We start from the raw sequence: 23,784 nt of genomic DNA, 5'->3' as shown, positions 1-23,784 counted from the left end.
AGGCAAAAAGCCAAAAAACAAAAACAAAAACGTAAAACGTACTATTTGAGCTATTTCTGAAGTGTACAGCTCAGTGGCATTAAGTATCTTCGCAGTCTTGTGCACCCGTCACCACTATTCCCAAAACTTTTCATCACCCCAAATAGAAACTCCGTTTCCATCAAACACTAACTCCCTGTTGTCACTTCCTGTAGTTCTGCTTTCCCTCTTTGTTCATTCATTTCCATACTTCATCACTTGCTACAGCTTTATTTAGAAACAATTTCTTTTTTTTCTTTTTTCTTTTTAGGGCCGCACCCATGGCATATAGAGATTCCCAGGCTAGGGGTAGAATTGGAGCTACAGCTGCCAACCTACACCACAGCCACAGCAACATGTGATCCGAGCCGTGTCTTTGACCTACACCACAGCAAGTTGTCTTTTTTTTTTTTTTATGGTTTCCTTTGCTGTGCAAAATCTTGTCAGTTTGGTTAGGTCCCATGAGTTTATTTTTGCTTTTGTTTCTGTTGCTTTGGGAGAATGACCTGAGAAAACGTCTGTAAGGTTGATATCAGAGAATGTTTTACCTATGTTCTCTTCCAGGAGTTTGATGGTATCTTGTCTTACGTTTAAGTCTTTAAACCATTTTGAGTTTATTTTTATGCATGGTGTGACGGTGTGGTCCAGTTTCATTGATTTACATGTGGCTGTCCAGGTTTCCCAGCAATACTTGCTGGAAAGACTGCCGTTTTATATTCTTGTCTCTTTTGTCAAAGATTAATTGACCATAGGTGTCTGGGTTTATTTCTGGGTTCTCTATTCTGTTCCATTGTTCTGTCTGTCCGTTTTGATGCCAGTACCATACTGTCTTGATGACTGTGGCTTTGAAATACTGTCTGAAATCTGGGAGAGTTATGCCTCTTGCTTGGTTTTTGTGGTTCCAAATAATTTTTTGGATTATTTATTCCAGTTCTGTGAAAAATGTCATGGGTAATTTGATAGGGATTGCATTGAATCTGTAGATTGCTTTGTGTAGTATGGCCATTTTTACAATGTTAATTCTTCCAATCCAGGAGCATGGGATATCTTTCCATTTTTTTGAATCCTCTTTAATTTCCTTGATGAATGTTTTATAGTTCTCAGCATGTAAGTCTTTCACCTTCTTGGTCAGGTTTATTCCAAGGTATTTGATTTTTTTGGTTGCAATTTTAAAAGGTATTGTATTTTTGTATTCCTTTTCTAATATTTCATTTTTAGTATACAGAGATTCGACAGATTTCTGAATGTTAATCTTATGTCCTTCTACTTTGCTGAATTTTTTGATCAGTTCAAGTAGTTTTGGGGTTGAGTCCTTAGGGTTTTCTATCTGTAGTATCATGTCATCTGCATACAGTGACAATTTTACCTTTTCTCTTCCAATTTTGGTACCTTTTATTTCTTTTGTTTGTCTGATTGTTGTGGCTAGGAACTTTGACATTTACTACCTGAATAACAGTGGTGAGAATGGGCATCCTGTCTTGTTCCAGATTTTAGTGGGAAGGCTTTCAGCTTTTCTCCATTGAGTATTAAATTTGCTGTGGGTTTGTCATAAATGGCTTTATGTTAAGATATGTTCCCTCTATACCCACTTTGGCAAGAGTTTTTATCATGAATGGATATTGAAATTGTCAAATGCCTTTTCTGCATCTATTGAGATAATCATGTGCTTTTTGACTTTTTTTTGTTAATGTGGTGAATTTGCATATGTTGAACCATCCATGTGAACCTAGGATGATTCCTACATGGTCATGGTGTATAATCTTTTTTATATGTTTTTGGATTCGGTTGGCTAAAATTTTGTTGAGAATTTTTGCGTCTATTGTTATCAAAGATAGTGGCCGATAGTTTTCTTTTCTGGTGGTGTCTTTGATTTTGGAATTAGGGTGATGGTGGCGTCATAGAATGTCTTTGGGTGTATGTTCTTTCTTCATCGACCCTTTGGAAAAGTTTAAGGAGGATGGGTATAATTCCTCTTTTTATGTTTGGTAGAATTCACCTGTGGTGCCATCTGGCCCTGTACTTTTATTTGTAGGGAGTGTTTTTATGACATATTCAATTTCATTTCTAGTGATTTGTCTGTTCAGTTGACCTATTTCTTCTTTATTGAGTTTTGGCAGGCTGTAAATCTCTAGAAAGTTGTCCATTTCTTCCAGGTTGTCAACTTTTTGGGCATACAGTTGTTCATAGTATTTTCTTATGTTTTTTTTTTTTGTATTTCTACAGTATACATTGAGATTTCTCTTTTTTCATTTCTAATTTTCTTTTTTTTTTTTGTCTTTTTTGCTGTTGTTGTTGCTATTTCTTGGGCCGCTCCCGCGGCATATGGAGGTTCCCAGGCTAGGGGTCTAATTGGAGCTGCAGCCACCCGCCTACGCCAGAGTCACAGCAACGCGGGATCCGAGCCGCATCTGCAACCTACACCACAGCTCAAGGCAACGCCGGATCGGCAACGCCGGATCGTTAACCCACTGAGCAAGGGCAGGGACCGAACCCGCAACCTCATGGTTCCTAGTCGGATTCGTTAACCACTGCGCCACGATGGGAACTCCCTCTAATTTTCTTTATTTGGGTTTCTTCTCTCTTCTTGGTGAGTCTGGCCAGAGATTTGTCAATTTTGTTTACCTTTTCAAAGAAGCAGCTCTTGGTTTTATTGATTTTTTGTATTGCTTTGAATCTCCATTTTATTGATTTCCTCTCTGATCTTTATGATTTCCTTCCTTCTGCTGACTTTAGGTTTTATTTGTTCTTCATTTAGGTGTTGTGTTAAGTTGTTGGTTTGAGATTTTTCTTCTTCCTTTGAGGAAGGCCTGTGTTGGTATGAATTTCCCTCTAAGCACTGCTTTTGTGTCATCCCATAGATTATGAATGGTTTTGTCTTCATTATCACTTGTCTAGATGTGCTTTTTAATTTCCTTCTTCATTTCCTCATTGACCCATTTGTTTTTTTCATAGCATGTTGTTTAGTCTCCTTGTAGTCAGTTTTTTCTTATTTCTTTTCCTGTGGTCCATTTCTAGCTTCATGCCATTGTGGTCAGAGAAGATATTTGAAACATTTTCTATACTCTTAAATTTGTTGAGGTGAGTTTTGTGCCCAGTAGGTGATTGATCCTTGAGAATGACCCTTTGCACTTGAGAAGAATGTATATTCTGATTTTAAAATGTAATGTCCTGAAAATGTCAATTAAGTCTAATGTTTCTTGTGTGTCATTTAGGATCTCTGTTGCCTTATTTATTTCCTGTCTAGAGGATCTTCCCATTGATGTGAGTGGGGTGTTAAATTCTCCTACTATGATTTTATTCCCATCAATTTATCCTTTTATGTCTGTTAGTATTTGTTTTATATGTCTGGATGCTCCTATATTAGGGGCATATGTATTGATGATTGTAATATCCTCTTCTTGAATGGATCCTTTAACCATTAAATAGTGTCCTTCTTTGTCTCTCTTTATGGCCTTCATTTTAAAGTCTATTTTGTCTGATATGAGTATTGCAATTCCTGCTTTCCTGTCTTGTCCATTGGCATGGAATCTCTTTTCCCATTCCCTCTCTTTCAATCTATATGTGTCCTTAGTCCTAAGATGAGTCTCTTGTAGACAGCATATTGTAGGTTTTTGCTTATTTATCCAATCTGCAATTCTTTGTCTTTTGATTGGAGCATTCACTCCATTGACATTTAAGATAATTATTGATAAATACATATTTTTCTCCATTTTAGACCTTGTTTTTCCAGTTGATTCTATGTTCTCCTTTGTTCCTTTTTTTGGATGGGTGATTTCCACTTATTTTATGCTTGTGTACTTTTTCTTTTAGTTTTTGTGAATGTAATTCTTGGTTTTGATTTGTGGTTGCCCTGTTTTTTCAGTATGTTAAACCCTTCCTATATCTGCTTGCTTTAGCCTGAGAGTCATGTAGGCTCAAACACATTATTAAAAAAAAAGTCTCAATTTTCTTACTTTTCTTCCCCACATTCTATAATTTTGAAGTCTTTTTATAACATCTTCATGTTTGTTCTTTTGCTGTTCCTTTTTTTTATTACTCAATGAATTTATTACATTTATAGTTGTACAATGATCATCACAATCCAATTTCATAGGATTTCCCTCACACAACCCCAGCACATCCCCCCCACCCCCTGAACTGTATCCTTTGGGAACCATAACTTTTTCAATATCTGTGAGTTAGCATCTGTTCTGCAAAGAAGTTCGTACTGTCCTTTTTTCAGATTTCACATGTCAGTGAAAGCATTTGATGTTGGTGTCTCATTGTATGGCTGACTTCACTTAGCACGATAGTTTCTAGGTCCATCCATGTTGCTAAGAATGCCAGTATTTCGTTCCTTTTAATGGCTGAGTAATATTCCATTGTGTATATGTACCACTTCTTCTTGTTCCACTCCTCTGTGGATGGACATTTAGGTTGTTTTCATGTCTTGGCTATTGCAAATAGTGCTGCAATGAACATCGGAGTACATGTGTCTTTGTGAGTCGTGATTTTCTCTGGATAGATGCCCAGGAGTGGGATTGCTGCATCAAATGGTAGTTCTATTTTCAGTTTTCTGAGGAATCTCCATATTGTTTTCCACAGTGGTTGCACCAATTTACAATCCCACTGACAGTGTAAGAGGGTTCATTTTTCTGCACACCCCCTCTAGCATTTATTGTTTGTAAACTTTTGGATGATGGCCATTCTGGCTTGTGTAAGGTGGTACCTCATAGTGGTTTTGATATGCATTTCTCTGATAATGAGTGTTGTTGAACATCTTTTCATGTGTTTTTTGGCCATCTGTATGTCTTCTTTGGAGAACTGTCTGTTTAGATCTTCTGCCCATTTTTTGATGGGGTTGTTTGTTTGTTTGGTATTGAGTGGTAGGAGGTGTTTATAAATTTTGGAGATGAATCTCTTGTCAGTTGATTCACTTGCAAAGATTTTCTCTCATTCTGTGGGTTGTCTTTTTGTGTTGTTTAGGGTTTCCTTTGCTGTGCAGAAACTTTGAAGTTTGATTAGGTCCCATTTGTTTATTTTTGTTTTTGTTGTCATTACTCTAAGAGGTGGATCTGAGGAGATGTTGCTGTCATTTATGTCAGAGAGTGTTTGGCTTATGTTTTTCCCTAAGAGTTTTATAGTGTCTGGTCTTATATCTAGGTCTTTAATCCACTTTGAATTTATTTTTGTGTATGGTGTTAGGGAGTGTTCTAATTTCATTCTTTTCCATGTGGCTGTCCAGTTTTGCCAGCACCACGTATTGAAGAGGCTGTCTTTTCTCCATTGTATATTCTTGCCTCCTTTGTCATAGATGAGTTGGCTGTAGGTGTGTGGGTTGAATGCTGGGCTCTCTATCCTGTTCCACTGATCTAGATTTCTGTCTTTGTGCCCGTACCATATGGTTTTGATGATTGTTGCTTTGTAGCATAGTCTGAAGTCCAGGAGCCTGATTCCTCCAGCTCCTTTTTTCTTTTTCAGGTTGGCTTTGGCTCTTCTGGGTCTTTTGTGCTTCCAAACAAACTTTAAAATATTTTGTTTGAGTTCCCTAAAAATGTCTTTGTCATTTGATAGGGATTGCATTGAATTGGTAGATTGCCTTGGGTAGTATAGTCATTTTGATAATATTAACTCTTCCACTCCAAGGACATGGTATATCTTTCCATCTATTTGTGTCATCTTTAATTTCTTTCATCAGTGTCTTATAGTTTTCAGAGTACAGGTCTTTTGTCTCCTAAGGTAGGTTTACTCCCAGGTATTTTATTCTTTTGGATGTGATGGTAAATGGGATTGCTTCCCTAATTTCTCCTTCTGCTATTTTATTGTTAGTATATAGAAATGCCATCAATTTCTGTGTATTAATTTTGTATCCTGTGACTTTGCCAAATCCATGGATGAGCTCTAACAGTTTTCTGGTAGAGTCTTTAGGATTCTCTAGGTATAGTATCATGTCATCTGCAAAATAGGGATAGTTTTACTTCTTCCTTTCCAATTTGGATTCCTTTTATCTCTTTTACTTCTCTGACTGCTGTGGCTTGGACTTCCAAAACTGTTGAAGAGTAGTGGCAAGAGTGGACATCCTTGTCTTGTTCCTGATCTCAGTGGGAATTCTTTCAGATTTTCACCATTGAGAATGATGTTTGCTGTGGGTTTGTCATATATGGCCTGTATCATGTTGAGGTAGGTTCCCACTATGCTCACTTTCTGAAGAGTTTTTATCAGAAATGGGTGTTGGATTTTGTCAAAGGCTTTTTCTGCGTCTATTGAGAGGATCATAGGGTTTTTATTTTTCACTTTGTTAATATGGTGTATCACACTGATGGATTTTTGGGTATTGAAGAACTCTTACATGCCTGGGATAAATCCCACTTGATAATGATGTACAATCCTTTTAATGTATTGTTGGATGCGGTTTGCTAGTATTTTGTTGAGGATTTTTGCATCAATGTTCATCAGTGAATTTGGCCTGTAGTTTTCTTTTTTTGTGGAATCTTTGTCTGGTTTTGGTATCAGGGTGATGATGGCCTCATAGAATGAGTTTGGGAGTATCCCTTCCTCTGCATTTTTTTATGTTAAATTTAATTTTTTATTTTACCGTTGTTAAAATCAGAGAGACACAGAAAATAATGTAACAAGAACTCTTCATCTAGATTTAACAAGATAATATATGCTCCAATTTCTTAAGGAAATAATACACTTGATACTCTTTTTGTGCCTATACAAAATCTTATTTTTCCCACTATCATCCCAGAGGCAACACCTATTCTAGAATGTATAATATACTCGCATTCAGAATGTAAATTTTTACCACACATACATGTATTATTTTATATGTTAAAATGTACATGTACTGTGTGATGCACCTTACATTTTATAGCAACTTTTTTTCCATCACATTGTGATTTTTAAAAATTATTCTGTGTTCACAATCATTTTAATTGTTGTACAGAATTCATTAGTAAGAAAAAGCCACAGGATTATTCATTTCTAAGTTTTCCGTATGACAGTATATAACCTTCTGGAGTGCATGTGTTAAGAGAGTCCTCTAGGGCCAAACAAGAAGTAGAATTGTGAGTCAGCTAGAGATGTAAGAATTGTCAGCTTACCTAGATATGGGATAATTGTTCTCCTAATGATAACAGAAAAATTTCCATCTCTTCCCTAGCATTCCTCTGCAATTTTTTGAAATAGTTTCAGAAGGAGAATTGTTAGCTCTTCTCTAAATGTTTGATAGAATATGCCTCTGAAGCCATCTGGTCCTGGACTTTTGTTTGTTGTAATTTTTTTATTCACAGTTTCAATTTCAATTCTTGTGATTGGTCCATTCATCTTTTCTATTTCATCTTGGTTTAGTCTTGGAATATTGTACTTTTCTAAGAATTTGTCCATTTCTTATAGGTTTTCTGTTTTATTGGCATATACTTGCATATAGTAGTCTCTTATGATCCTTTGTATTTCTGTGATGTCTGTTGTTACTACTTCTTTTTCATTTCTAATTTTATTGATTTGAGTCCTGTCTCTTTTTTTTCTTGAGAAGTCTGGCTAAGGCTTTATAAATTTTGTTGATCTTTTCAAAGAAACAGCTTTTTGTTTCATTGATCTTTTCTATGGTTTTCTTCATTTTTATTTCATTGATTTCTATTTTGTTTTTTTATGATTTCTTTCCTTCTAGTAACTTCAGGTGTTGTCTGTTCTTCTCTCTCTAGCTGCTTTAGGTGTAAAGTTAGCTTGTTTATTTGAGCTTTTTCTTATTTCCTGAGGTGGGCTTGTATTGATGTAAACTTTCCTCTTAGAATGGCTTTTGCTGCATCCCATAGGTTTTAGAGTGTCATATCTTCTTTGTCATTTGCTTCTAGGTATTTTTTAATTTCCTCTTTTATTTCTTTAGTGATCCATTGGTTGTTTAGTAGCATGTTGTTTCTTCTCCACGTGTTTGTGTTTTGTGCAGTTTTTTTCTTGTTGTTGATTTCTAGTCGTATAGCATTGTGGTCAGAAAAGATGCTTGATATGATTTCAATTTTCTTAAAGTTACTGAGGTTGGATTTGTAACCCAGGATATGGTCAATCTTAGCGGATGTTCCATGTGCACTTGAGAAGAACGTTTATTCTGTTGCTTTTGGATGGAATGTCCTATAAATATCTGTTAAGTCCATCTGGTTTAATGCTTCATTCAGGGCCTGTGTTTCCTTATTGATTTTCTGTCTGGTTGATCTGTCCCTTGCTGTAAGTGGGGTTTTAATGTCTCCCACTATTATTGTGTTATTGTCTATTTGTCCTTTTAATGTTGTTAGCAGTTTGCCTTATGTATTGTGGTGAACCTATGTTGGGCGTGTAGATATTTAAAATTGTTATAACATCTTCTTGGATTGATGCTTTGATCATTATGTAATGTCCTTCATTGTCCCTTAAAATATTCTTCATTTTAAAGTCTATTTTGTCTGATATGAGTATTGCTATGCCAGCTTTCTTTTGACCCCCGTTGGCATGAAATGTTTTCTTCCATCCTCTCACTTTCAATTTGTATGTGTCCCTAGAAGTGAAGTGGGTCTCTGGAAGACAGCATTTATGTGGATCTTGTTTTTGTATCCATTCAGCAAGTCTATGTCTTTTGTTTGGGGCGTTTAGTCCATTAACATTTAAGGGAATTATTGATATGTATGTTCTTATTGCCATTTTATTAATTGCTTTGGATTTGTTTTGTTGTTCTTTTTTCTTCCCTTCTTCTATTGTTCTCTCCTTTTGTTCTCTCTCTTTAGTGTTGTATTTGAGTTGATTTTTCTTATTTGTTTATTTATCAAGTGTAGATTTTAGGTTTGCAGTTATTCTGAAGTTTTGATATGAGTCTATATGTATGTGAAATTGTTTTAAGTTGTTGGTCTCTTAATTGCAAGTTCATCTCCAGTGACCTGCATGTGTTCCCAAATGATTCTGGTGGTATAATTGTGCATGGATGATTTCATATCTTTACTGTATACATACCTTTACTGGTGAGCATTGTCATTTGTGGAATTTTTGTTTCCTGTTGCTGTCTTTTCTTCCTAGAGAAGTTCCTTTAGTATTTGTTGTAAGGCTGGTTTAGTGTTGCTGAATTCTCTCAGATTTTGCTTATCTGTGAAGGTTTTGATTTCTCCTTCAAATCTGAATGAGAGCCTTGCTGGGTAGAGTAATCTCGGTTGGAGGTTTTTTCCTTTCATCACATTGAGTATATCATGCCACTCTGGTGATAACCTTATCGGGGTTCCCTTGTATGTTATTTGTTTCTTTTCCCTAGCTGCTTTCAGGATTTTCTCTTTGTCTTTAATTTTGGTCAGTTTGATTAGTATGTGTCTCGGTGTATTCCTCCTTGGGTTTATTTTATGTGGTACTCATTGTGCTTGCTGGATTTGAGTGAGTGGTTCCTTACCCATGTAAGGGAAGTTTTCAGCTATTATCTCTTGGAATATTTTTTCTGTCCCCTTCTCTCTTTCTCTTCTCCTTCTGGCAGCCCGATAATATGGATGTTGGTGCGATTAACGTTGTCCCAGAGTTCTCTGAGACTCTCTTCGTTTGTTTTCAATCTTTTTTCTCTTTTCTGTTCCATATTTGTAATTTCTACTAATCTGTCCTCCACCTGTATTCTGCTGTTGGTTCTTCTGCCTCCTGTATTCTGCTGTTGGTTGCTCCCAATGAATTTTTTATTTCAGTTATTGTATTTTGCATCACTGCTTGCTTAAGTTTTATATCTTGTATTCCTATGCTAAGTGTTTCCTGAAAATTATTAGTTTTTGCCTCCAGTTTATTTCCAATGTCTTGCATCATCTTCAGCATCATCAGTCTAAAGCCTTTTTCCTGGAGGCTGAGAATCTTCTGATCACTTAGCTGATTTTTGGGATTTTTTTTTCTCCCTCATCTGAGTAATAGTTCTCTGTCTTTTCATTTTTATATGTTTTTGGTGTGGCGACCTTTTTACAGATAATGGAGTTATAGCCTCTCTTACTTCTGGTGTCTGCCCCCCTTGTGGCTGAAATTTGTACAGGGCCTGATGGAAGGGACTGATGCCTGCCTACTGGTAGGTGGAACTGATTCCAATCCCTCTGGTGGGTGGGGCTTTGTCTCTGGGTGAGATTAGAGGCAGCTGTGTGATTGGCAGGGGTGTTTAGGCAGCCTGTTTACTGAGGGGCGGGGCTGTGATCCTACTTGGATTATTGTTTGCCCTGTGGCTTCTCATTGATGATGGTGGGGCCAGATTTTCCCAAAATGGCCACCTCCAGAGAAAGGCATGCTGATGAATATTGGGAGCTTTGCTTCCAATGTCCTTTCTCCACAACAAGCCACATTCACCCCTGTTTTCCCAGGAGATCCTACAGGAACTGCAGTCATGTTTGACCCAGATTCCTATGGAGACTTTGCTTTCCCCTGGGACTCAGTGCACATGAAATTTTATATGCACCTTTTAAGAATGTGGTCTCCTTTTCCTTCAGTCCTGTGGAGTTCCTTCACACAAGCCGCACTGGCCTTCAGTGCCAGATGCTCTGGGGGCTCTTTTTCCCAGTGCTGGATCCCCACACATGGGAGTTTGATGTGGGGCTCAGAACTCTCACTACTGTAAGTGAGTCTCTGTAGCCAGTTAGTCTCCCATCTGTTGTGCTTCCCACCCAGGAAGTATGGGGTTGCATATATTGTTTAATTGCCCCTCATGCCTCTTGATGTGGCCTCCTCTTTGCCTTCTGGAGTAGGATATCTTTCTGAAAGTTTCTGGTCCTTTTAGTTGAAGATTGCTCAGCATTCAGTTGTAAATTTTGTTGTTTTTAGGAGAGAAGTTGAGCTCCAGTCCTTCTATTCTGCCATCTTAATCCCATCTCCCTGTTCCTTGTGTTTATCATTACTTTTACAATAGTTTTTTCCCCCCTTTTAGATCTGTATACTGGCTTATTTAAGTGATTGCTTTCCAATTGTGATTTTCTCCATCTTATTTCTTCTCTCTTTTTTTATTTATAGAAGCCCTTTCAGTATTTCTTTTAGAATGGGTTTAGTATTGCTGTATTCTTTTAGCTTTTTTTTTGGTCTTTTTGCCTTTTCTAGGGCCGCTCCCGCTGCATATGGATGTTCCCAGGCTAGGGGTCTAATCAGATCTGTAGCCAGTGGCCTAAGCCAGAGCCACAGCAACATGGGATCTGAGCTGCATCTGCGACCTACACCATAGCTCATGGCAATGCCAGGTCCTTAACCCACTGAGCAAGGCCAGGGATCAAACCCACAACCTCATAGTTACTAATCATATTCATTACCACTGAGCCATGACAGGAACTCCATAGCTTTTGTTTTTTTGAGAAATTATTTCTCCTTCTATTTTATATGATATTCTTGCTAGGCAGAGTATTCTAGGCTGCAAATATTTTCCTTTTAGCACTTTGAATATATCTTGCCACTCTCTTCTGGCCTGTAGTGTTTCTGCAGAGAAATCAGCTGATAGCCTTATGGGGGTTCCCTTATAATTAACACTTTGCATTTCTCTTGCTGCCTTTATAATCCTCTCTTTTTCTTTAACTTTTGCCATTTTTATTATAATATGTCTTGGTGTGGGCCTATTTGGGTTCAACTTGTTTGGGGCCCTCTGTGCTTCCTGTGTTTTGATATCTGTTTTCTTTAGATTTGGAAAGTTTTCAGATGTAATTTCTTCAAATACATTTTCAGTCCCCCATTCTTTTTCTTATCCTTCTGGAATTCCTATTATGCATAGATTGGCCCACTTTATATTGTCCTATAGATCTCTTATGCTGCTTTCGTGTTTTTTTTTTCATTTGGTTTTCTGTCTGCTGTTCTGATTGGGTGATTTCCATTATTCCATTTTTGAAGTCACTAACTTGTTCCTCTGCATTATTCATTCTGCTCTTTAGTGCTTTTAGGTCAGTTTGCATCTCTTCAAATAAATTTTATAATTTTTCTTGGTTCCTCCTTATTTTTCCAGTGTCTTTCTAAAGTAATGCGCATTACTATTCATATCTGCTTTTAATTCTTTGATATTCAGCCTTAATTCTTTTACTATTTTCACTGTCTCCCTTTGGAACTCAATGTCTATCAGACTGCAGTGGTCTGTTTCATTGTTTTCTTCTTCATGTGAATTCTGTTCCTTTAATTGAGAATCGTTTCTGAGCTTCTTAATCTTGTTTATGTTTTTCTTTATCTGTGAGTTTAGGGAAGCCAACCTGTAGTCTTGGAGGGCTACGTCTATTTAAGAGCACACCTTTGTATTTTTTTTGGGGGGTTGCTATTTATTTTTGGCATGGGAGTTTGGATATTTGCTGTCTCTTTCTTCTCTGTGAGCAGGCTATTATCTCCAGAGTTCTGAGCATATTTCCAGGGAGAAGGATGCAGTGGGTAGGGCTAGAAATCAGTGACTTGTTGCTGGGCTCTTAATAGCAGCAAGGACCTGCAGCAAGGTGGTGCAGGCTACTCCTAGTTGCAGGGCTTTGGGAAGTGGTAATGAGCCTTAGGCAGATTTACGAGGTGCTGAGAGCATTTGGTAGTGGCAGTGACAGGGTATGTGAATTCCCAGGGGAGTGAGAGCAGCAACAGGTTATGTTCGGTCACAGTTTGCTCCTCTGTGTTGGTCTCTGAGGTGAATGGGGCCACAAGCAGTTTCTGTTCATGGACCTCCTAGTGGTGGTGTGCCATGCCCACCTATGGAGTCAGAGATAACTGCCGTGGTTTGCCCCTGCGACCTGTAAACTATGCAAGAAGCACCAAATCCCACTTTGCCCATGCAGGAGGTGTTGTACCAGCTGCTTCTAGTTGCAGTGTCTTGGGAAGGAACAGTGATCAAGTGTCTGGGCGGTGCCCAGAACATTTGGCAGTGGCAGCAGCAGGGTGGGTGTGTTCCCAGGGGGGTAAGAGCAACAATTTGTGGTGTGTGGTTACAGTGCCGTCTTTTTTTTGGCTGACCTTTGAAGTGACTGGGGCCACAGGGGGAGCCTGATCACAGGCCCCTAGTGGTGGCAAGCCATGTCTCCCTCTCGTTTCTGAGATGACTGCTGTGGTTTGTCCCTGCTGCCTGTAGATAATGCAAGAGGCCCCATATTGCACTTAGCCCCCTGCTGCCCTTAGCCCACACAAGAGGTGCTCAGCCATTTGGTGACTGCACAAGAAGCACCCAGTATCCCGTAGCTCGAGCAAGTGGCTTCCTGCCACCTGTAGCCTGTGCCAGGGGTGCCCTGCCCTCTGAGAGCCCACAGGCAAATTCCTATGCTGGTCTACCCCTCGTGCTCTTGCCCTCTCCAACAATGGCTCCTTGCTTCTCCTTTGGGCCCAGACCTCCGAGGTTCCCTCTGCTGTGACGTTCTACTCCCCAGCCCATAGCACACTACTCCTTAACCCTTCAAACTGTCTCCACACAGCCAACCCTTGACCTTTCCCAGGAACTGACCTCCAGAGTCTGAGTGTCAGTGCCCAGCCCAGACCTGAGCATCCAAGTCTATGCTGTCCAGAGTGGTAGTGCAGATGATCTGTATGGCTCTCACTCTGCTTTGCCCTCTTCAGTTCAGCTGCTCCACTTTTCTTGGCGACTTTGAGGTCCCTCTTCTTGGCTGATCTCCCTGTCAGGTGGGTTCCCAGGATGTGTGTTCCTTTTCTCTTTCACAGCTCCCTCTCATGAATGTTAGTCCCATCCTGATTCCTTTTGTCTCTCTCTATGTTTTTCCTTTGTTCTACCCAGTTATGTTGAGTTTCTTGCCCTTTTTGGAGGTTTAAGTTCTTCTTCTAGCGTCCAGTAGATGTTTTATGTGAATTGTTTTATATGCAGATGTATTTTTTTTATGTGTTTGTGGGAGAAGGTGAGCACAACTTCTTACTCTTCTGACATCTTGATCCTTTTCCCAGTTTTTTTTTCAAATGTTGAATTGTATGAACTGTTTATGTGTTATATTTCCCTAACTCTTTTTGAAGGATTAAGGATTTATCCTTGTCTTCAAGTCCTCTTTGCTCTGAGAGACACTTGTATCTGTAGACATAGCTGATGGCTCTATGATTTAATTTTGGTAAATTTCCAGTTCTTACTGTTACTTAACTATTAATGCAAGAAATGAGAACCTCAGAGTTCCTTTTATGGCTTAGTGGAAACGAATCTGACTAGTAACCATGAGGACACAGGTTCAATCCCTGGCCTTGCTCAGTGGGTTAAAGATCTGTCGTTGCCATGAGCTGTGGTGTAGGTCGCAGATGTGACTTGGATCCCGAGTTGCTGTGGCTGTGGTGTAGGCAAGCAGCTGTAGCTCCAATTCGATTCCTAGGCTGGGAACTTCCATATGCCACAGGTGCAACCCTAAAAAGATGAAAAAAACAAAAAGAAATGAGAACTGTTGATTACACGAAAATCAACTTAAAATTGACCTATTGGAAACCTATATAGTATCAATGGATGACTTCCTTCTGAAAGGAAATTTCCTTTTCTCTCTTCCTTTCTGTTTTATTTATTTATTTTTGGCTGCACACATGACATGCTGAAGTTCCTGGGCCAGGGATAGAACCTGTGCCACTGCAGTGGCCAGAGCCACAGCAGTGACAATGTCCATTCCTTAAACACTGAGTCACAAGGGAACTCCCATTTTTTTTCATTGTAACCTGTTGCCTCTATTGATGGCACATACTTCTAAGCACCAACATCCTCAATTTACTGCTGTATTTCACATTAAGTGTGCAAGAAAAAAACCCTGAACATAGCAGAGATTAGTTTCCCATGCATTTAAAATGAAATCTAAATAAGCAAGACCTACAAAGGAAATGACCTTATTTATCTTGTTCATTCTTCACATTTTTTTTCTTGCTTAAGGAGGATGAAAATCAAATTCTTTTTGCCTGCTGACATGCAGTGTGGTCTGTATAGCCCATGACAGTCATGGATGTGAGGCGAAGGATGTGTGGAGGCTTTTGAATATCATTGGTTCAGCCAAATATCAGGGATTTGCATTCATTTTGAGAGAGAGTATAGGTGTCTAATATAGATGCTTAGAAAATATTAAACAAATTAGCCTGCTGTGGGAAGGGAGTGGTGGTCGTAGGCATTTATGACACACCTATTTTATGTTAGTTGACAGCTTCTTTTGTCAGTTCAGAAGATGAAATTGCAATGCTATGTGTTTTATTTTCCATTTCTCATATAAGGAAACTGAGACACAGAGAGATTAAAGATGTCGGTCCTGTGTTATGAGTCATGGACAAAACCAAGCATGCCTAGAAATAAAGCATGTGCTTTTCTCAATTCCCCTGTTTTATACTTTGGATTCCAGTACGTGGGGATGTGAAGATATAATTCCACAGTGACAATGGATGTTAAGGGAAGGTTTAAGTACAACTCTCCTGGCCATTTGAGGCAAGATGCCTGTTTGGGCCAGCATCCATTTGAACACCAGTTGGGGTGAAGACTTGGTATTTTGAAGGACATGAGAATGATACATTTTGCCCTGCTGGTGTCCCCCAGCATTTCTCTCTAGTCCAGTTTCTAGGCATGTCCTGATGCTTCTACTCTCTGTCTTCACTCATAAGAAGTGATGTGTGTGTGCCCATTTGTGTATGTGCGTGGGTGTGCACATTTGCGTGTGTGTTTGGGGACAGCATGAAAATGAAAAGTATTAAGATATTTAGCATTTGTTTTTTTTTTTTTTAGGGCCACACCTGTGTCACATGGAAGTTCCCAGGCTAGGGGTTGAATCAGAGCTACAGCTGCCGGCATACACCACAGTCACAGCAATGTGGGATCCGAGCCGCATCTGTGACTTACACCGCAGCTCATGGTAACACCGGATCCCCAACCCATTGAATGAGGCCAGGGATTGAACCAGCATCCTCATGGATCCTGGTTGGGTTTGTTAACCCCTGAGCTATGAAGGGAACTCCTTAGCATTTGGCATATTAACTAACACTTCACCCATAGGCATTAATTGTCATTCTCCAGCAAGAGAACAAATCCCAGCCTCTATTTGAATAATCTTTTAATTTTTTCCTTGCAAATTAAATGAGTTGGAATACTGAAGAGAAAAACTGTGTCTTGACTTGCTTAAAAGCTTTTTTCCTATTCCCAGTAGAGCATGTTTACTACTTTCCTTTCTTCCATCCGGTTATGCCTGATCTGAAGTTTTGGAACCATATTTGTATTGCTGTGTTATCTTCCAGACAGCATCCTTCTGACCCAGATGCACTAAGGAATACATTTTAGCCTGTTGGGGATGGTGCTCTCGTGCTAGTGACTGATTATCCCTGGGGTTGGCTGATAGCCTTGTATTTGTGGGGCAAGTGTAATTTTCTAATGAGATACCTGGCTTATATACATATGCAGCAGTTGGCAAATTTGTTGGAAGTTATATTTGCTATCCAAAGAGAGGTTATGTATCCATAACAGCCATTTCCCCTCAATCTTGGGCTCCTGTTCAACTTGGCAATATGAGATATCTATCCAGATAAAGCATATAAAAGATAGCATTTGTGCTTTCTATCTAAGTGGCATAATAATGTACTTTACTTTCTCCCTTTCCTAAACACCAGTATATAAATAGTGTATAGTGGGAACCAGAAATTCAGAGATCAGGAAGACCCAATGCAGTCGTAGATAATAGGTATACAAAACATGGATTATAACACTATAAAAGTTACTACAGGAAAGGGGTGTCAGAGACAGTCTTATAAGAGATGTTATCTTTGGGCCAATCTGGAGAATGAGTATGGATTTTCCATGCTGAGAAGGCAGAAGAAAGGCACTTCAGGCAGAAGAGGGGTGTGAAAGAGTTGAATTTGGTTGGGAAAGAGTAGTTGGGATCAAGTTTGCATAAGGATGTGGAGGGTTACAGCAGGAAGTGAGGTGAAAAATGTGTGGGGGCTATTGAAGCCTATAAACTCTGAGTGCGCTAGTAAGGAGTCTGAATTTTATTCTATAGGTGATGGGAGCCACTAAAAGTTTTCAGTAAGAGGAGCGCTATGGGGATATTTGTATTTTAGAACAAAAGCTGCACCAAGGGTAGATTGAACCACTTGGGGATGGGGTGGGACTACGGGGTAGGATTCCCAGAGAGGTTATTTGACTAGGCCTACTGAACACCTGAATTAGGTCACTGGTGATGAGAACAAAGAGGGGTAATATGTTCAGGTAACATTGTGGTGACTGGATGGGACTTAGTTATTAAACAGAGGCTGGAGATGTGGGAAATGCTGGGAATGGTCCCCAGTTTCTAATTTGGGCAACTAAGGGGATAACTTAGGAAAGGTGGCAACCTTTCCTAAGGCAAAGAGTGCAGGAAGTGGAGTGGGTTTGTCAAGGTGTTGGGGAGGGCATGCTGTGTTGGAGGCACTGCCTTCTCTAGCACTGGTAACATTGGATGGAGAACCAGTTTACTCCAGGGAGATGTCAGTGGCATTCTCCCTCCTTTCACACTGACCTTCAAGGCTCACTAGGACACTGCCAAGTGAAGAGCTATGTCATCCTGAGTTCTCCATCCTCACAGGTGCAAGCAGCATCAGAAGTCCAAGAAGACTAAGCAAGGGGGTGTTTGTAGCTCGTGCTGAGTGACCAGGGCAAGCCAGAGTTTTCTCTAATGCAGTGTGACAGTGGTATCGGGGCAAAGCTTACTCTTAATAAATTTCAGCTTTGTCCTCAATTCATAATCACTCAGTATTCCCAAAAAGCTACCTGCAGCAGCTTCTAAGTTTAAGCCAAATGCCCAGAGCCATTATGTGGACTCTACCATGATGACAATTTGCATTCTTCAGTTCCTGGTGTTGCCACTGGTGATTAGAACACTGACAGTGTTCAGGCCAAAATGTCCTCTTGGGGAGTCACTCTGCACCTGTCTGGGTGAATAGAAGTGGTGATCAAGGCAGACAGATATAGGCTGGCTGGAAAAACATAGAAAAAATAGAACAGAAACTCTAAAACTTTGTTGAACCAGAACATGGCATGAAGGAGAAATATTTTTTTACCCCCCAAAATACAAACTGCTGCTTTATATAAGTCATCTCAATGGAAAATACTCTTACTGGCTGGCTCTTCTAAGAATGCTTACAGCCTATGCAGAAAACAAAATCCTAGGGTTACTGAAATGCCCTGATGGTGTCTTACATCATTTTTTGAAAGTCAGGGAATCTTAAGGGAAAGTGATAGAGAATAGTTTCCTGTGCTCCCTCTCCCTTCCTCCCACATTAGGAATCTTTTTTTTTTTTTTTTGGTCTTTTTGCCATTTCTTGGGCCGCTCCCACGGCATATGGAGGTTCCCAGGCTAGGGGTCGAATCAGAGCTGTAGCTGCCAGCCTATGCCAGAGCCACAGCAATGTGTGATCTGAGCCGCGTTTGCGACCTATACCACAGCAACGCCGGATCGTTAACCACTGACCAAGGGCAGGGATCGAACCCACAACCTCATGGTTCCTGGTTGGATTTGTTAACCACTGTGCCACAACGGGAACTCCCCATTAGGAATCTTTAAGCAAGCTTCTGGAATGCCAACCATTGCTTTATAGGTCGTCTGGTCTGCCATTGACAAAATCAGGGGAAAAGGCTGAAAGCAAGAGGTGTGAATGATGGATTAGGCAAAACTGGTCACCACCAGTCTCCTCTGGAATGAGGAGCCCCCCACGACCCCAGCTCTCCATGATCTGTGTCATCCCTCTGTTTTCTCTGCACGCATTGTCATCAATGCACAAGGAAGCTTTGCAGTTGTCCGGCCCAGGGCCAGGACAACCCATCAAATTTTATCTGTATTCTCTCTGTAAGGAGAAAATTACAAGGCACAAAATTGAAGGCAGGAGCAATTAATGTGGACCATGCCAGCTAAATAAGCTATTTAAATGTATGGCGACAAATTCCCAGTTCTGCCCGTTGGGATGAGGGCCAGTAATAGAGCCCCCATCAAATGTTCCAGTACTGTCTGCCAGGTGGATATCTGAGTACAAAACCCCAGAGGGGCTGTCAGGAACACTTACGAATTACCTTTAGGAAGAGTTTGTAAGGCTCAGTGGTAGAGGTTTTCTTGACTGATCCGGGTGAACGGGCAGAATGCTGGGGCTTAGGATATATCATTTATTTCTTTTCACTTCTCCAGATGGAGATAAACTTGGCCATAGAGGCACAGCACTTGCTAAACTGAATGTGAGCATTAGCTGAATTTAGATTCCTGGCTTTTTGATTGTCTCAAGAGCCTCTGAATGGGCCAGTCATTCCTCATCCTGAATGTCAGGGGAAGGTAGAACAAAGCAGACTCAGAAATGTTCCCCTTTCCTGGAGACTTTTAAGGTAAATGTTATAACCTTGCATGACTCAAATATTTGCAGGGGTTTTCAAACTTTGAGTAAAAGTTGGAAGAAAACTAGGAAATTAGGTTGAATAGACTGAGACCATGATGCAGCTGTTGACTTGGAAATTTTTCTATATATGTGATGATAAAGTAAATAATTTTATCATTTTTTTCCAGTAAATTCTTAGAGTCCTTGAATTGTGTTTGTTTTTTTTGGACTAAAAATCTGTCATATTTTAAGAAGACAAAATTCTTCATGCTATTTCTTTTCAGATTATTTGAAGTCAAAGAATCTTTGTGTTTAAAAATTACTCAAATATAGGAAGTTTGATGATTCATTGTGAAGTTGACCTCTTTGCTTCCTGACACAGCCATGGATTCAACTGGGGAATAAATGAACTCTTATAGGATTGATATAAAATTGTCGTTAATAAAAGAAAGCATCCTGATTTTGAAATATCTCTCTGTGACCTCCATATATAAAAAAGAAATTCTTCACATACTTGAAAAAAGGTTGTTTCTTTTCTTTTTCTTTTTGTCTTTTTAGGGCCACAACCGTGGCTTATGGACTATCCCAGACTAGGGGTGAAATCGGAACTACAGCTGATGACCTATGCCATAGCCACAGCAATGCCAGGTCTAAGCTGCATCTGTGACCTACACCATAGCTCTCCACAATGCTGGATCCTTAACCCACTGAGGGAGGCCAGGGGTCAAATCTGCTTCCTCATGGATACCAGTTTGGTTCATTATTGCTGAGCCACAAATGGGAACTCCAGTCCAGTTATTTCTTTTTTCTGGGAATCCTTTGTAGAAATTTTATAGAGGAAAATGCATTAAAATGGGAGTCAAATGTCTTTACCATTAACCTAAGAACCTTCCTGGCTTTCATTTCTCATCTGTTTAATGAAAAGTTTGGATGGTGTTACTTTCTAAGGGCTGGTTTCTATCCACTGCCTGTCCTTTTCCAACTGTAACTGCTGAAAACTCACATCCTTGCTACTCAGGGGCACAAAATGTGTCCTGGAACCAACTGCATCTGGATCACTCCCAGGTGCTTATGAGAAATGCAGTATGTTGGCCTCTATCCTAGACCTACTGAATCAGAATCTGCACATTAATAAGACCCCAGGGTGATTCATACACACATGAACATTAGAGAAATGCTGATCTACAACCTGGAGAGTCCTTTCTTTTGTATCTAGATCCTTGCTGCACCACTTTTTTGAGTGGGCATATTCCTTTCCCTTGTATCTTCACCTTCCTCTTCCCTCTCTCATATACAGTTTAAGGCCCTGCTTCAAATAGACTGAGCTCCTGGGATTGGATACCCCTGACTGGCTTTTATACACCATTCTATTCAAGTCAATTGTATATAATTCATGTCTTGGGAAAGCGACATTGTTTGTTGGCCCTGTAAAGCCTTTTGGTATAGTTACAGGTAACTAATTATCTGATTGGCTCTTATATACTTACTAGGTTGATTAATTTGTTGCCCTGGGTAGACAAACCAGACAGGGCTTCTATCTAAATTCCACCTTACTAGCTTTACAGCTGCCAGGAAATGTTGCATGTTACAAATGCATCTAAAAATACATACTTTCCTTCACTGTAAATAAAACTTCTGTGGCCCAAATCCATCAGACACTTTAATAATGCACAATATCTTCATCCAGAGCTGACTAAGGAACATATATCTGCCATGACTAAATTGTTAAACGAGTTTAAGATTAATTACTGTGTGAATTCCAGCTCTGAGAACTGATTCCAGTGTTCTCATTTCAAGGACAGACATTATCAGACAATTATGCTATGATTATATGGTAGTTGATTTTCAGTTTTCAAGGTCAGGATGAATAGAATAAATATAGTGCAAACACAACACTGTCATTTTTAACCTTTTTTTCTTTTTCCTACTAAAAGAGAAAATCACTTTTTCCTGAGCTTGCTGAGCCAGCTGTCTTTGTACAGACAAAGGCCCCCTCCTGTTATCAGTCAATTCTGGAAATGGGAAAGGCGGCTGCTAGACCAAAGCAGCCTTGGCTACCACTATCAGAAGTGGGACAGCCATTAGCCTGGGGACGGTGCTATGTTGCTTGATGAGTTTAGATTGATAGCACAAATAATTTGTATAGGATGGGAAAGAAGAGGAGGGGTCTCAGGCCCAAGTAGGATAGGGTCCATAAGGCAACACATCTTTAGGATGAGAAATTTGCCCTCAGTCACAGTTAAGATTAGAATAGTCCAAACTTTTAAGAGGCAGCTCTAAGATTTGTGAGATTTTTCACTTACATCAGGGTGGACAAACCATGCTTCATGGGCCAAATCCTGGCAGCTTCTTGTTTTTAAAAATAAAGTTTTGGGAGTTCCCTTTCGGAGTTCCCTTTGTTAATGAACCCAACTAGGAACCATGAGGTTGCGGGTTCAATCCCTGGCCTCACTCAGTGGGTTAAGGATCTGGTGTTGCTGTGAGCTGTGGTGTAGCTGGAAGATGTGGCTCAGACCTTATGTTGCTGTGGCTATGGCATAGGCCCGCAGCTGTAGCTCTGATTGGACCCCTAGCCTGGGAACCTCCATATACTGCGGGTGTGGCCATAAAAAGAAAAAAAAAGTTTTATTTTATTGGACAATAGGCATCCTCATTCATTTACATATTTTCTGTGGCTGCTTTCATGTTACGGGGGCAGAACTGAGTAATTCCAACAGAGACCTTATAGCCTGCAAAGTCTGAAATATTTATTATCTATTATCTGGTCCTTTACAGAAAAAGTTTGCTGACTCCTGCCTTATACCTCATTTCATTCCTGAGCTTTAAATATTGTGGGGGAGGGTAATGTTGATAGATTTTGGTTAGGATCAACATTTATGATGAAGCTTACCCCTACTACAGTATAACTTTTTTCCTGAACAGCAGTCAAAATTTAAGACCCTTTGAGCTTAATTCCTCAGTAAAATGGCCCAACTGTCTTGGGTGAAATACCTAGGGATCCATCCTTCTAACATATTGAGCTTTTGCAGTCACATACCATAGCTACTTTAGAACTTGATTCGTTGTTAATAATGTAGCATATTGCTATTTCTTTTTCCTCCCTCCAGCACCCAATTTCTGCTTCTAGAAGTACCAGTACTACTTGATTACCTTGTTTTGATTTGGCACAAGTGTGACTTCTATCTTTTTTTTGTTGTTGTTGTTGTTGCTGTTGTTGCTGTTGTTGTTGTTGCTATTTCTTGGGCCACTCCCTCGGCATATGGAGGTTCCCAGGCTAGGGGTTGAATCGGAGCTGTAGCCACTGGCCTACGCCAGAGCCACAGCAACGCAGGATCCGAGCCGCGTCTGCAAACTACACCACAGCTCACGGCAATGCCGGATCGTTAACCCACTGAGCAAGGGCAGGGACTGAACCCGCAACCTCATGGCTCCTAGTCGGATTCGTTAACTACTGCGCCACGACGGGAACTCCGTGACTTCTATCTTAAGGCTTCTGGGCACTGTATATATACGGTACAGGTGTGGTGGTGAGTGTCGAGGGCAGACACCAGAGCATTGATCCTGTATCACTAGGGATCCTGGGAAAGTGTGTTCTTGTGTTATCTTCCTGAAATGTCCTGTGGTCCCTTGGATCTCAGGCACAGAGTTCAGATCTCCTGTGAATCATGTAGATCTAATTGCAGACAATTTTATCAGTGAGACGCCCTCATTTTCCCATGAAGATTGTAAGAAATATTTAATATTTTAAGTTGAGAAAGAGTATCAAGATATGACTAAAGGGAAATACAAAACTCCCCTTTTCTTTTTTCTTTTTTTTTAAATTAAGAAGATGAGGTATATAGTAGGTTTTGAAGTTTTAATTGCCAAAATTTCAGAGGATGTTACTTGATGGTTTTATTAATTAAAAGTCAGTTAGTTTTCTACATATAGGATTATGCCATCTGCTAACAGAGATCATTTTACTCCTTCCTTTCTAGTTTGTATTCCTTTTATTTATTTTTATTACCTAATTTCTCTGGCTAGGACTTCTAATGCTATGTTGAATAGAAGTGGCAAAAGTAGGCATCTTTGCCTTGCTCCTTTCAATTTTTTACCATAGAGTATGGTGTTAGCTGTGGGCTTGTCATAAAAATGGCCTTTATTATATTGAGGTAAATTCCTTCTATATTAGATTGTTGAGAATTTTTAAAAAATCATGATAGGGTGTTGAATTTTGTCAAGTGCTTTTTCTGTATCTATTGAGATGATTATGTGATTTTTAGCTCTCTTTCTGTTAGCGTGGTACTTCACACTGATTTGAATATTATCTGAAAAGTGTAACATGTTTACAAATTCACCAAAGCTGCAGGATACAAAAATCAACATACAAAAAGCTATTGTGATTCTATAGACAAATAATGAACCATCCAAAAAGGAAATTAAGGGAGTTCCCTGGTAGCCTAGTGGTTAAGGATCTGATTGTCACTGCTTGTGGCATGAGTTCAATCCCTGGCTTGGGAATTTCCACATACCATGGGAACAGAAGAAAAAAAAAGGGAAAATTAAAAG

The sequence above is a fragment of the Phacochoerus africanus genome, chromosome 15 (genome assembly GCF_016906955.1).
Source record: "Phacochoerus africanus isolate WHEZ1 chromosome 15, ROS_Pafr_v1, whole genome shotgun sequence".
In the NCBI taxonomy this organism is placed as follows: Eukaryota; Metazoa; Chordata; class Mammalia; order Artiodactyla; family Suidae; genus Phacochoerus; species Phacochoerus africanus.
The sequence above is the reverse complement of the archived record's forward strand: the minus strand, read 5'-3'. Positions refer to the sequence as shown.